The following is a 12,770-nucleotide window of genomic DNA, read 5'->3' as shown; positions in this document are numbered from 1 at the left end:
ACCCATATTTGTGACCATGCACAAAGCTCATGTCTAAGTGGATCAAGCACCTCAACCTAAAACCAGAAACACTGAATCTAACAGAAGAGAAAGTAGGAACAGCCTTGAACTCATTAACATAGGCAGAAATTTCATAAACAGAATTCTAATGGCTCAAGCTGTAAGATCAAGAATTGATAAATGGGACATCATGAAACTAGAAAATTTCTGTAAAGCAAAAATTATAATCAATAAAACAAATCAGCATCCTACAGATTGGGAAAAAAATCTTCACTAACCGCACATCTGATAGGGGCTAACATCCAAATATAAAGAACTCAAGAAGCTTACAAAAACAACAACAAACAATCCAATCGAAAAAATCAGGTATAGAACTAAACCAAAAATTCACTACAGAGGAAGCTCAAGTGTCTGAGAAGCACCTAAAGAAATGTTCAAAGTCCTTAGTGACCAGAGAAATGCAAATCAAAATGACCCTGAGATTCCACCTTACACACTCAGAATGGCTAAGATCAAAACCTCAGGTGACAACACATGCTGTCAAGGATGTGAAGAAAGAGGAACACTCCTCCGTTGCTGGTGGGATTGCAAAATGCTACAACCACTCTGGAAATCGATTTGGAAGTTCCTCAGAAAATTAAAAACAGACCTACCTAAATGTCCAGAAATACCACTCTTGGGAATATACCCCAAAGATACCCCACCATTCCACATTCCACTCTGTTCATAGCAGTCCTATTAGTGATAGCCAGAAGCTGGAATCAACCCAGATGGCCCATGACAGAGAATGGATACATAACATGTGTTTCATTTACACAATGGAATACTATTCAGCTATTAAGAATGAAGATATCCTGAGCTTTGAAGACAAATGTATGGAACTAGAAAATGTCACCCTGAGTGAGGTAACTCAGACCCAAAAGGACAGGCACAGTATGTTCTCACTAATATGTGAATATTAGCCAACACAAAAATAAAAAAATAAAAATACAGAATACCCAAGATACTGTCCACAGAACACAAAAGGTCAACAAGCTGAAGAATCCAAGTGAGGATGCCTTAGTTCCATTTGGGATGGAGAAGAAAGCAAACACAGGGGGCAGGGAGGGAGTGACAGTGAAATAAAAGGGGATGGGAAAGGAGAAAGGGGAACATGATCTGGAATTGGGTGGAGGTAAAGGACTGAAGCCTGGAGGGCCAGCAGAAAGATGGAAATAGGTGAGCTTGGGAGGAAAGCGGTTGGGAAGACCCTCTAGAATATACCAGAGACCTGGGGAATGATAGACTCTCAGGACTTAAAAAAAAGGGACCCTAGATGAAAAGCTCTATAGTGGGGAAAGGGGACTTCAAGTGAGGGATATGGTTCCTATCCCACAGCTAACGTTCTGACCCACAATTATTCCTGTCTGAAAGAAATGCAGGGATGGAAATGGTGAAGAGCATGAGAAAAAGAAGGTACAGCGACAGGCCCAAAGTGGGTTCCAACTCAAGGGGAAGCCCCAACAACTGACACTATTACTGAAAGTATAGAGCATTCACAAAAAGACCTAACAAGCTGTTGAAGGAGTCAGTTGCAGATATGTGCACCCAACCAATGAATAGAAGCTGCTGACCCCTCTGGTTAAATTAGGGGAAAGCTGGAGGAAGCTAAGGAGAAGGGCAAATCTATAGGAGGGCCAGCAGTCTCAATTGAATTGGACCTCTGACATCTCGTAGACACTGGATCACCAATCAGGCAGCATACACTAGCTGAGATGAGGCCTCCAACACATATACAGTAGAGGACTCCCATGTCTGGTTTCAGCCAGAGAAAATGTACCTAATGCTCAAGAGTCTGGAGGCCCCAAGAAGTTTAGAGTTCTGGTGGGGTGAATGGGGTGAATATATAGTTTTGCTGAGTATTGTAGCATTTGTCTTCTCTTAGCGTCTGCATGACATCTACCCAGGATCTTCTAGCTTTCATAGTCTCTGGTGAGAAGTCTAGTGTTATTATGATAGGTCTGCTTTTATATGTTACTTGACCTTTTTCCCTTACTGCTTTTAATATTTGTTCTTTGTTTTGTGCGTTTGGTATTTTGATTATTATGTGATGGGAGAAATTTCTTTTCAGGTCCAATCTATTTGAAGTTTTGTAGGCTTCTTGAATTTTCATGGGCATCTTTTTCCTTAGGTTACAGAAGTTTTCTTCTATAATTTTGTTGAAGATATTTACTGGCCCTTTAATTTGGGAGTCTTCATTCTCTTCTATACCTATTATTCTAGGTTTGGTCTTCTCATTGTGTCCTGGATTTCCTGGATGTTTTGGGTTAAGAGCTTTTGAATTTTGCATTTTTTTAACTGTTGTGTCAATGTTTTCTATGGTATCTGATAACCCTGAGATTCTCTCTATTATCTCTTGTATTCTGTTGGGGATGCTTGTGCCTATGGCTCCTATTCTCTTTCCCTGCCCACCCCCAGGGTTGTCTCCCTTTGTGATTTCTTTATAGTTTTTATTTCCATTTTTAGATTCTAGAAGGCTGTTCAATTCCTTCTCCTGTTTGGTTTTGTTTTTTCTGTAATTCTTTAAGAGATTTCTGTGTTTCCTCTTTAAGGGCATCTACCTGACTACCTGGGTTCTCCTGTACTTCTTTAAGATACTTATTTATGTCCTTCTTAAATTCTTCCTTCATCACCATGAGATGTGATTTCAAATCTGAATCTTGCTTTTCAGGAGTGTTGGGATATAAGGGGCTTGCTGTGGAGGGAAAACTGGTTTCTGATGATGCCAAGTAGACTTAGTTTCTGTTGCTTAGGTTCTTGTGCTTGAATCTCAACATCAGGTTATCTCTGTTGATAGTTGGTCATGCTATCTCTCACTGGAGCTGTCCCTCCTGTGGGCCTGTGAGCCTGTGATCTTAGGTGTGTCAGCACTCTTCAGAGACAAGCATCCACTGGGCATTAATGGGGTTTAGAGAGCTGTGATTTTAGGTGTGTTAGCACTCCTGGGAGGCCAGTTCTCATAGAAAAAACCTCATAGAAAAAAAATCACATACTTCATTGTGCAAAAATATACATATGAGATATATGCATATCCTATATTGCACATGTTCTCAGAAAGTGTGAATTCAGTACTAAAACAATGATTTTGTGAGTGGAGGGTATCATCCTTGAAGGTTTTGATTTTCTAAGTTCCTGAGCTTATTTTATATTCTAGGAACTCATTTTCAAGACATTGGATATATAACTCTATGTTTGCTAATGAGTCCCTCTCTGAGTTTGGCCCATACATGTTTTTAAAGTCTGAACATTTGTCAAGTAATATATATGTATATATGTGTGTGTGTAATATATATATTGTATATATGTAATATATATATATATATCACTAGTAATTTCACTCTCAGATTGAACTTTAAATACAGATACTAATAATAAAAACTCCTTTTCTTTGCTTGCAATATAACTAATTTCAAACTAAAATACAAGTGACAACTTACATTGCATCTAACAATTCATCTTATTACTCTAGTAATTCAACATACAGTATTATGTACAAATTCACATATATAAAACATCATATGAACACACATCCATAAACATATGTATATACATATACATATGCAAGATGACAAGTTAAGTGGAAAATAAAATAAAAAATTAAAATCCTATGAATAAATATAAATTCATGATGTTTTACCAAATATTTAATATATGGAGCATTATTAATTTAGGAGTTGGTAATTATATTGTGACTTGTAATATTTTATAAACTCATCTGACGAAATAACTTATTTTACAATTTTTATTTGGAATATAAAAGGATATAAACTTTTATGCTTTTTTTAACCCTAACACAATTTTAGGTTAAATATCTTCCTATTAATTTGGATGTATTTTTCTTTGACAGAGGTCTTAAACTTTATTGTTGGGCCACATTTTCCATGCTATGTTACACTTTCATTAGAGACACTACAAACAATACCTCCAGCCCTGGCTTTCTAATAACACATAGTATTGCCTGTTAAGCTTCTTGCTGAATAGCATATAGAGCCTGAGTCAGCAATAGGTAGTATTAAGAAATACAGAGGCAATCCTACTTCAAAACTCACAGAGTTTTTCTCGTAATTTTTTAAAAAATATTTCTTTATTTACTATATATTAGTAGAATGTAGCTGTCTTCAGACACACCAGAAGAGGCCAACAGATCTCATTACAGATGGTTGTGAGCCACCATGTTGTTGCTGGGAAATGAACTCAGGACCTCTGGAAGAGCTGTCAGTGCTCTTAACCACTCAGCCAAAAAAACTGAGCCCCCCCCCCCCCAAAAAAAAGGTGTGTGTCGTAATTTTAACATGTAAATATTCATAATGGCCCAATACATAATTACAAATGCTTGTAACTGGTCTTGCTCAGATTTAAATAATAATAGAAACAGCATCTATATGGCTAGGTATAGAGGAATTTGAATCCAGCAATATGGCTGCTCTGGCAAGGGATTACACCCAAAGATATGATCCAGCTCAAATGCAGACATGCCACACAACTTTTATCCGTCTGGCTGGAAAAGAGATATGGCATTAGTACACATCTTTATTCCCAAAGAATGACTTCTAATTGAGGAACAGACAAAGGGAAAAATCAGGGAAAAGATATGACAGAATATAGGATATGCCCAACTCTCACAAAAACAGATAGAAAAGAGAGACTAGTTAAAAAGTAGTGAGGGAGAGAGATGTAAGTTCAGTTCAGTCCTTGATGTTCATTTCTGTTCAGAGCAGTTCAGAGCCAGCCTTCCCTAGAAATACAATTCAGTCAGAAGCTGAGAGAAGCCAACTTGAATCAATCAGCTGGGAGAGGAATTTGAACCAGAACAGCTGAATTGAACCAACCAAAGTTCAGAAAGTCCTAGAAAGAGTTTATTCAGCAGTAAGTCTTGAAAGCTGGAACATTCTAGGCCTAGTTGAGCAGACAGGCTGGAAACTGTAGGCTGCAAGGTCTGGGCTTCAGAAGAGTCAATGGCATGGAGGTTAGAACCTCCCAGGCCTAGCCATTCTGATAGTTAGAAAAGAGAACGAAATGCTCTGGGCTCCACCCAAGCCATGTATTCGCACAGCTTGGATGGGGTTTTCATTTCATCACATCATCTAAGGAAATAAAAGTGACATTTAAAGCTCAACTTCTGCTTTGGAAAATTCAGCCAGTTTAATGCTTCTGTATGGAAGAGTGTATAGCAGTGACTGTCAAGAACACGCCATAAATCTAATCTTGTCAAATTAGAGTACAATGATATCTTGCATATCTGAAAACAATCTTCTTTAGTAGTTGCTGAATCCATATCTTCCTTGTTCCCCTTTTGGGTAGGAATATGGAAATGCTAAGTAGGTTTGACAAAGCAATGCATGAGGAGCTCTGGAAGATTTATGAAGCAGTGTATCCATTTATCTCACATTATTGGAAAACATTCATGGTACATAACTGCTTACCTGCAGGAATCTTGATGTAAAGACATTGTATTTTTTAAAACATCTCCAGCTTTATTTTTCTAAAGGTTGAGTTACAATTAATAAAACAAATGAGATATATCAATATATCTCAAATCTTTTTTAAGGTCCTACATTTTTAACTGTTGTCCATTGCAGCATGTTTGTGATATATTCAAAATCAGTCTTGAAGAAAAAAAATGGAGAAGCCCTCAATATCTTTCTAAGTGTGAGCATGGCACATATTTCACTCAATATTAGTAGTTTTTATGTAATAATTTACTATAAAGGCTATAAATATTTTAATAAATTTGTCTTGCTACTATTATGTATTACTAGATAATATCAGTTGGTAAGTGGGTGCTTTTTATTATTTATAAATAGAAGACAGGACATAGTTTATTAAATGACATGATTGATCAGATCCTCAGTGTCTGAGGTAGGATTCATTATTTAGTGAAGTATGGAAACTATACGATGTGTCTTCTATTCTGAGATACCTGAATTCTTATAAAGACCTATAGTTTCTATGATTCCTACAGAATCTGGACTGTGATATCAACACAAAGACAAAAATGTGGATGCTTCTTAGAAGGGGTAACAAAATACTCACAGGAGGAAATATGGAGACAAATTATATAGCAGAGACTGAAGGAAAGGCCATACAGAGACTGCCCCACCTGGGGATACAACCCATATACAGTCACCAAACCCAGTCACTATTGGGGATGCCAAGAGGTGCATACTGTCAGGAGCCTGATATAGCTCCTGAGAGGCTCTTCCAGAGCATAACAAATACAGAGACAGATGCCTGCAGCCAACCATTGGAATGAGAACTGGGTCCTCAGTGGAGGAGTTAGACAAAGGACTGTTGTGCAACCCCATAGGAAGAAAAACAATATTGATCAACCAGACACTCCAGAGTTCCCAGGGCCTAAGCCACCAGCCAAAGAGAACATATGGATCGACCCATATCCACCTGCATATGTAACAAAAGATGGGCCTTGTAGGGCATAAATGGGAAGAGAGGCCCTTGGTGCGCAGGCTCCATGTTCCACTGTAGAGGAATGCCAGAGATGGGAGGAGAGAGGAAATGGGTGGGTGGGTGAGGAAGCATCCTCATGGAGGCAGAGGTTGGGGTTTCCAGAGGGGAAACAAGGAAAGTGGATAACATTTGAAATGTAAATAATGAAAATATCCAATTAAAAAAATTCAAGCACCAACTGGCATTAAATTATGATTCCAGTGTTCCAAAGGGTCTCATCGTTAAACTACTGTTATTTTTTTAACTGATTTCTTTGAATTTCTGCCTACCTTTGCCATTTTTAATACTTTTCACACTCATGGGAACTTATGGTGAAAATATTCCAATGCAGTACTAGGTTTTCCCTATAAAATATGTTAAAATACTGTTTTCACTAGTTTCTTGTAATGAACGGGTGTAGAAATACTGCTCATTATAAGAGTGTATCTCTCAGCAATGAGCATGTGTTGTTTATTGCTTATTACATTATGCATGGAGACATGCTCTAACTCCACTAACTAGTTTTCTTCCTTTTGTTAAACTTCACAATCTTAAAAGGATTGACGAATTGGAACAACTGCACACTCTGCTGAGATTTGTGACTGTCATCCTTCTGGTTGGAATTGCTCATAGATCTTGCAAGAGTAGCAGAGACGCATCCATTATAACCACCAGTCAGAGTGGTCATTAAGCACTTTCTGCAGTTGAGATTGCTACAGCAGATGGTACTTCATGAACAATAGACGATGCACTCCAAACTGCCAAGCATTTGTTCTGTGCCATGTTAACTCAGAACATGCAAAGAATAAAAGACAGCAGTACCTGTAAAATTCAAATTACTGGTGGTAATCATCTAGATTTTCTAGCCATAAATTTCTTTTTTATTTGCACACTAAGACAAATTGGTCTCTGTATTTGGAATATACAGGGTGGGTTGATTTATTTATTTATTCATTCATTCTTTCATTCATTTGGGGATGTGGTCTTACTATATATATTCCATGATGGCCTGAAATTCACAAGCTCTTTCTCCTATATCACTATAGTCCAATATGTTTCCTGACCTGATCCCTGGTCATGTAAATGGAACAAAGCAAGTTCATTTTGATTTGTGTAATACTCATTTCCAGTATAGGAGATATTTTTATTTGTTCTCATTTTTGTTGTTGTTTATTTTTGAATTGTACTCTAATTTGAACCTTTCTCACTTTACTTTCCTCTTTCCAAACCCTATCATAAAGCCCTACCCACTATCATCCAAATGCATAGCCTCTTTTCTCATTGATTGTTACTGTATGCATATTTATATTTATATGTATACATATATAAAACAGACACAGAGAGACACAGACATGCACACACACACACACACACACACACACACACATATATATATATATATATATATATATATATATATATATATATATATACACACACACACATTCTCCTATACTCACTATGACTTTGCTAGTATTGAGAACTTAGTTAATTAGATTTCCAGTACCAGGGATGGTTTTCTTCTTGTTGAGAATTTATTAAGTACAAATGGCTGTTGGTTTTTTTTTTTAATAAAGTATGCTATCAATGATGAACTTAAGGCCTTCTTTATAACCCATTTTGATAAATATATATACATTGTGTGTGTGTGTGTGTGTGTTTGACTGAGAGAGAGAGAGAGAGAGAGAGAGAGAGAGAGAGAGAGATGGTATATATAGAGGTGATGTGTAGATATAATAGATAGTAGAGGTTCTCTCTCTTTCTCTTTCTGGGGAGAAGACATGCACCCATATATGTCATTTCCTCCTCTCTTTGTCTCCATTTCCTTTCTGTAACTTAAATTTTCATCTATGAAAGAAAAGACTCCCATAGTTCCTCTATATTCCTTCAGGGTATTGGTCTAGAAATGATGATGGCCAGGCCCTTAACTCATAAATAATACAACTGTGGATCAGGGAAGATGCCAGAAATAACATCTGACTGATATAAAATGTGAAGGACATGATTTTCTTTGGCTCAAATATTTAAAAGTGTAATCAAATTAGTTCCCTTCCATGGTTAAGGCTTTGATTTAGTCTTAAATTTGTAATTTAGTATTTATATGTAATAACCACTACAACAGTCAGCATAATTTATCTAAATTATACCTAGAAAATGTTACAATGATTACAAATATAGTTTCGAAAAAAAGAAGATATAAGTTTTATCCATGGAAAGAAAACCTTTAATATCTAATAAACAAAAATATTATCTTTAAATTAATTTCAAGAATATATATAATACTGAAAATTAAAAAACAATGTTAGCAGGTAAATGGGATTGCTTTAATGGGCTATTAGTTTTAATGTGTTAAAATGAATACTTAGTTAAAATGAAAATATTAGTATAATTAAGAAAACATAGCAAGCAGCATAATGTATTTCCTAAATCATGACATAAAATGTGAAACAAAAATTGCTGAATGTAAGAACCAATAATATGGTGCAGATTCATAAATCATATATTCTACACAGTGAATATTAAAAATGTGTCTCTTTGTCAAACTTGGAGAAAAGTATGCTAAGGTAAATATATTTCTCATCACATAAGTTTTGTTTCTAATAATTCATAATCCACTTTATGTTTAAAGTGTTTCTTAATCTATTATATTATATTATAATCAAATCAAATCAAATCCTCAAAGAAGGAAAACCACAAATGATTGCATACTGCAAAATAACCATTCGAGATTTGGTATTTGATGTTAATATTTTCAGGATACTGAGAAATAAGACTGAAAATATTGCACATTTGATCCCATTGAAATAACTCTGAAGTATAAAATGATGTACAAAAATTCAAAAGGTGGGAAGTGAAACCTCTGGATTTATCATTACTATGTAATTATTTAAGTTATAGCTTTCTGATTAAATGTATAAAACATATAAAGTATAAATAAAGTCTAAGTAAATTCCCTTCTACCTCTCCAAAGTTGTTTGTCAGATGCACTTTTTGATGGCAACAAAATGAATCGTGTTTATTTCTGTATGCATCCCCATTTCAATATTTAGTGGTATTGAACAGTGTAGGAAACCTGGTGGCAATGAGCCAGGAGATCAGGCCCACCAATCTGCAAATGAGGTAACTCAGAGCTCCTCCTGCTGAGGGTCTGAGGAGCACCTCTGAAACCTGAGTCCACAACGTCAGGGACTCATGTTCCACCTAAGCTCCACATCAAACCCAATGGGCAGCCAGGGTGACACAAAAGCTCTGGTCAGAACCCTTTACTGTATAAAAGCAAAAGGGTTATGGGAAAAGAAGCCAACTCAGAACCATATGCACTTAGGACTTTCTGCATGGCCTTTCTCTAGGCATAACCATCAAGTACCCTGAATGCTGAGCAGTCTGGATAGTCCCATTCCTCCTCTGCTCACCTGCAGATCTGAGCTTAAAGCTCATGGGCTGATGGTAGTGTCAGCACAGAGAACCCAACACTCCCTTCCCAGACTGGTGGCAAGTAAACAAGTGTGATTCAGAGTTATGAGAAGGCCAGGTTCTTCCAACCTCATCTGATGGCTTCTGGCCACAGCAAATGTTGGATGGTGATGAACAACAATGAAGTTGAGGAGGAGGAACCAGCACACCATGATAAAGGTGGGGAGATAAGAGGTCCTGAATTCCTTACTCACAACCAATTTCAGAGGGAGGGGAGGGTTCCAGTCTAAGCTTTGGACAAGGCTTACAGTGGAGGAAAGGGGACAATGGCTTTGATGGGGCATCACTTAAAACCTAAGAAAGCAGGGATGCACCCAATATGACCCCAAGCCCAGCAGTGGTAGGTACCATGGTTGCTACCTGAAGCCTTCCCATCTGTTCTAAGAGCCACGGTGTAGCTGTAGCAGACAGCAAGGTGGGCAAAGGCAGAGAAAGATCTAGGCCATTGGCCAGCAGCAAGTGATTTTATGAACTCTTTGTTCACAGTTAGTTAGTTGAACCTACCTCTCCTAAAAGAAACCAATTCACATATACCTTCTTGATTCCCAAAATTCAACAAGATAAGCGGTAGTTATGTTCAACGATTATGTTACAAAGTACAACTTTCAAAAGGACATTAAGTTAATATCAGAAGAGTGTCTCAGGAAGAAGTCTGAAAGGGACTTCTTCTCCAGTACTTTGAGGTCTATAGATTTATCTAGAAAATTCACTACTGTGAAAAATGTAAATGTAAGTTGGATGAGGAGAAGAAACAGGGCCTTGATGACTAATTGCCTTAACACTTTCCGTCTGTGGTGGCTATGACAGCTTCATGTTCTCTTTTGACATCAAGTGTTGAAGTTCTTGCAAGACAACTTTGATGCTGTGGGAATTCCGTCACTTTGCTAGCACTGCTGTGGCTCTTGGATCTACCACTCCATTTGAACTACTCATACTGTTCTATTAACTTTTGTTACAGATCTTATAAATGAGCTTCTTCCACATTTTTAGTGCTACATTCTGTGTAAAGGCTGTATTTCAGTTTTCATAAATTCTTTTTGAAGGCTTAATTATCATCCCTACCTCTCTTGTAAGTCACATGTCTTCCTGGTCCTCTAGATCCCAGCATACTGTGCCATAAGCAGCTCCTCTCTGGCCTTCTGCCAGCTCTTCCAACAATAGAAAATTTCAAGGGACTTTTACTCCTGCACCCATGGTGTATGCCATCTTGTGTCACAGTTGCCCAAAGCCAGATGTCACAATTCAAAAACACAGAGATAGAGCTCCTTTGTGTAAAATGGTTTGTTCAATATGAGTTATCTTTGGACATTCCTTAAAGAGTTTTTAAAAAATCATGTTGATTTTATGATATATTTGGGGGTGTGTAGTGGTATTTTTGTCTTCTTACTTCTGATCAAAGTCTGTATTTAAGCAATAACTAAGTTTTTTATTCATTGTGTTGGGGTCCCAAACCATAGGAACACCAATCTCAGTCAATCAAGGATAGTTTATTGAGTATATGCCCCGGGACTGATTAATCTGGGCCAAGATACAGGTTTGGGACTGGAACCATGACCTTGAGTTAAGAACCTACAGAGTTTTTAAGCCTAAAATCCACAAACATCTGTGTCAGATATTCCACCAATCAGGAGTTAGTGATAGAAAAATTTCCTTAGGAACATGTCTTTGTTTTACACTATTCCTAATCCCATTGTTTGGGATATTTAACTGTGTTAGGGGACTTGCCTTGTCTAACATGGATGTCTTAATTTGTCAACCCATATAGAACTTGTCCAACCTTCAACTCTCCAAGAAGGATGTCAATTACTAATGTACATGTCTCTTTGCCCCCAAGAAGAGAGATCTTGCAAACTTAAACTTTCCTTACCCCTATGCATAATGGAAGTCTTCTTATATTGGTGCAGGAATCTCTATTATATTGGGGTCTATCCCAGATGTAGCTTATAAAAGAAATTCACAGATGGAAGTTACTGGGTGGTTGGTTTGGGTCCAAGCCTATTGTGAGTGGCTATACAAAAGAGTTCTATTGTCTTCTATTGTGATTTGTTTCCAGGGGCACAGAACACAACAGAATATGTAATCGACTTGGGTATAAGAAAGTTTCCTGATCACAGCAGAAACAACATATGAGAAAGTTTCCTTATACTATTAGTAATACCATGAACTGGCAGGCAAGCCAGGGTAGCAGTAACCTAGACCTTAACATTCCATCTAGGATTTAATATTTTACCCAGACATCAATAATCCATATTTTAATTTGTTACATATGTTGGTTTCAGCATATGCCAGTAAAAATCACAAACAGATGGCGTTAAATACAAAGACAGACTCATAGCTTCACCAGGTCTGTGAATAATAGACAGCTGAGTACCCATATCCAAGAAAACATTTACAACATCCCTTCTAAGAGCTACAAGATAGAAGAGCTGAGAAAGCCCACCCCCCCCAGGCAGATCAAACTGACTACAATTACAATATTATCATAGTTAAAGATGCAAGCACACATCTGCACGGGAGGGAACATGTCAACAGCTGGACAAGGACAAAGGAGAGGCACAGAGGACACTACTTCTTATTGCTGAAGTTTGCATTCTAATAGATTCATGGGGAGTAGTGATAATGGCCTTATGTACATAACACTGATGACTCTCCTAGACTCCAGTGGATATTTCCAATCTAATGATCAGAGAGACAGTCTTGGCTAAATGAAATGGGTCATGAAACAAAACCAAAAGTCATGAAACTGGAAAATGGACTGGTCCCAAATTAGTGTGGTAGGAATTAGAAGCCATTAAACAGCACACATAAAGGAC

General features: G+C 37.3%; 1 pseudogene; it reads right to left on the bottom strand.

Annotated features, from left to right (window-relative positions):
• Positions 1-10,650: 10,650 nt before the first annotated feature.
• LOC116904437 lies at positions 10,651-11,163 on the bottom strand (annotated as a pseudogene).
• Positions 11,164-12,770: the final 1,607 nt, after the last annotated feature.

This window comes from Rattus rattus, chromosome 6 (assembly GCF_011064425.1).
Source record: "Rattus rattus isolate New Zealand chromosome 6, Rrattus_CSIRO_v1, whole genome shotgun sequence".
NCBI lineage: Eukaryota > Metazoa > Chordata > Mammalia > Rodentia > Muridae > Rattus > Rattus rattus.
The sequence above is the reverse complement of the archived record's forward strand: the minus strand, read 5'-3'. Positions and strand labels throughout refer to the sequence as shown.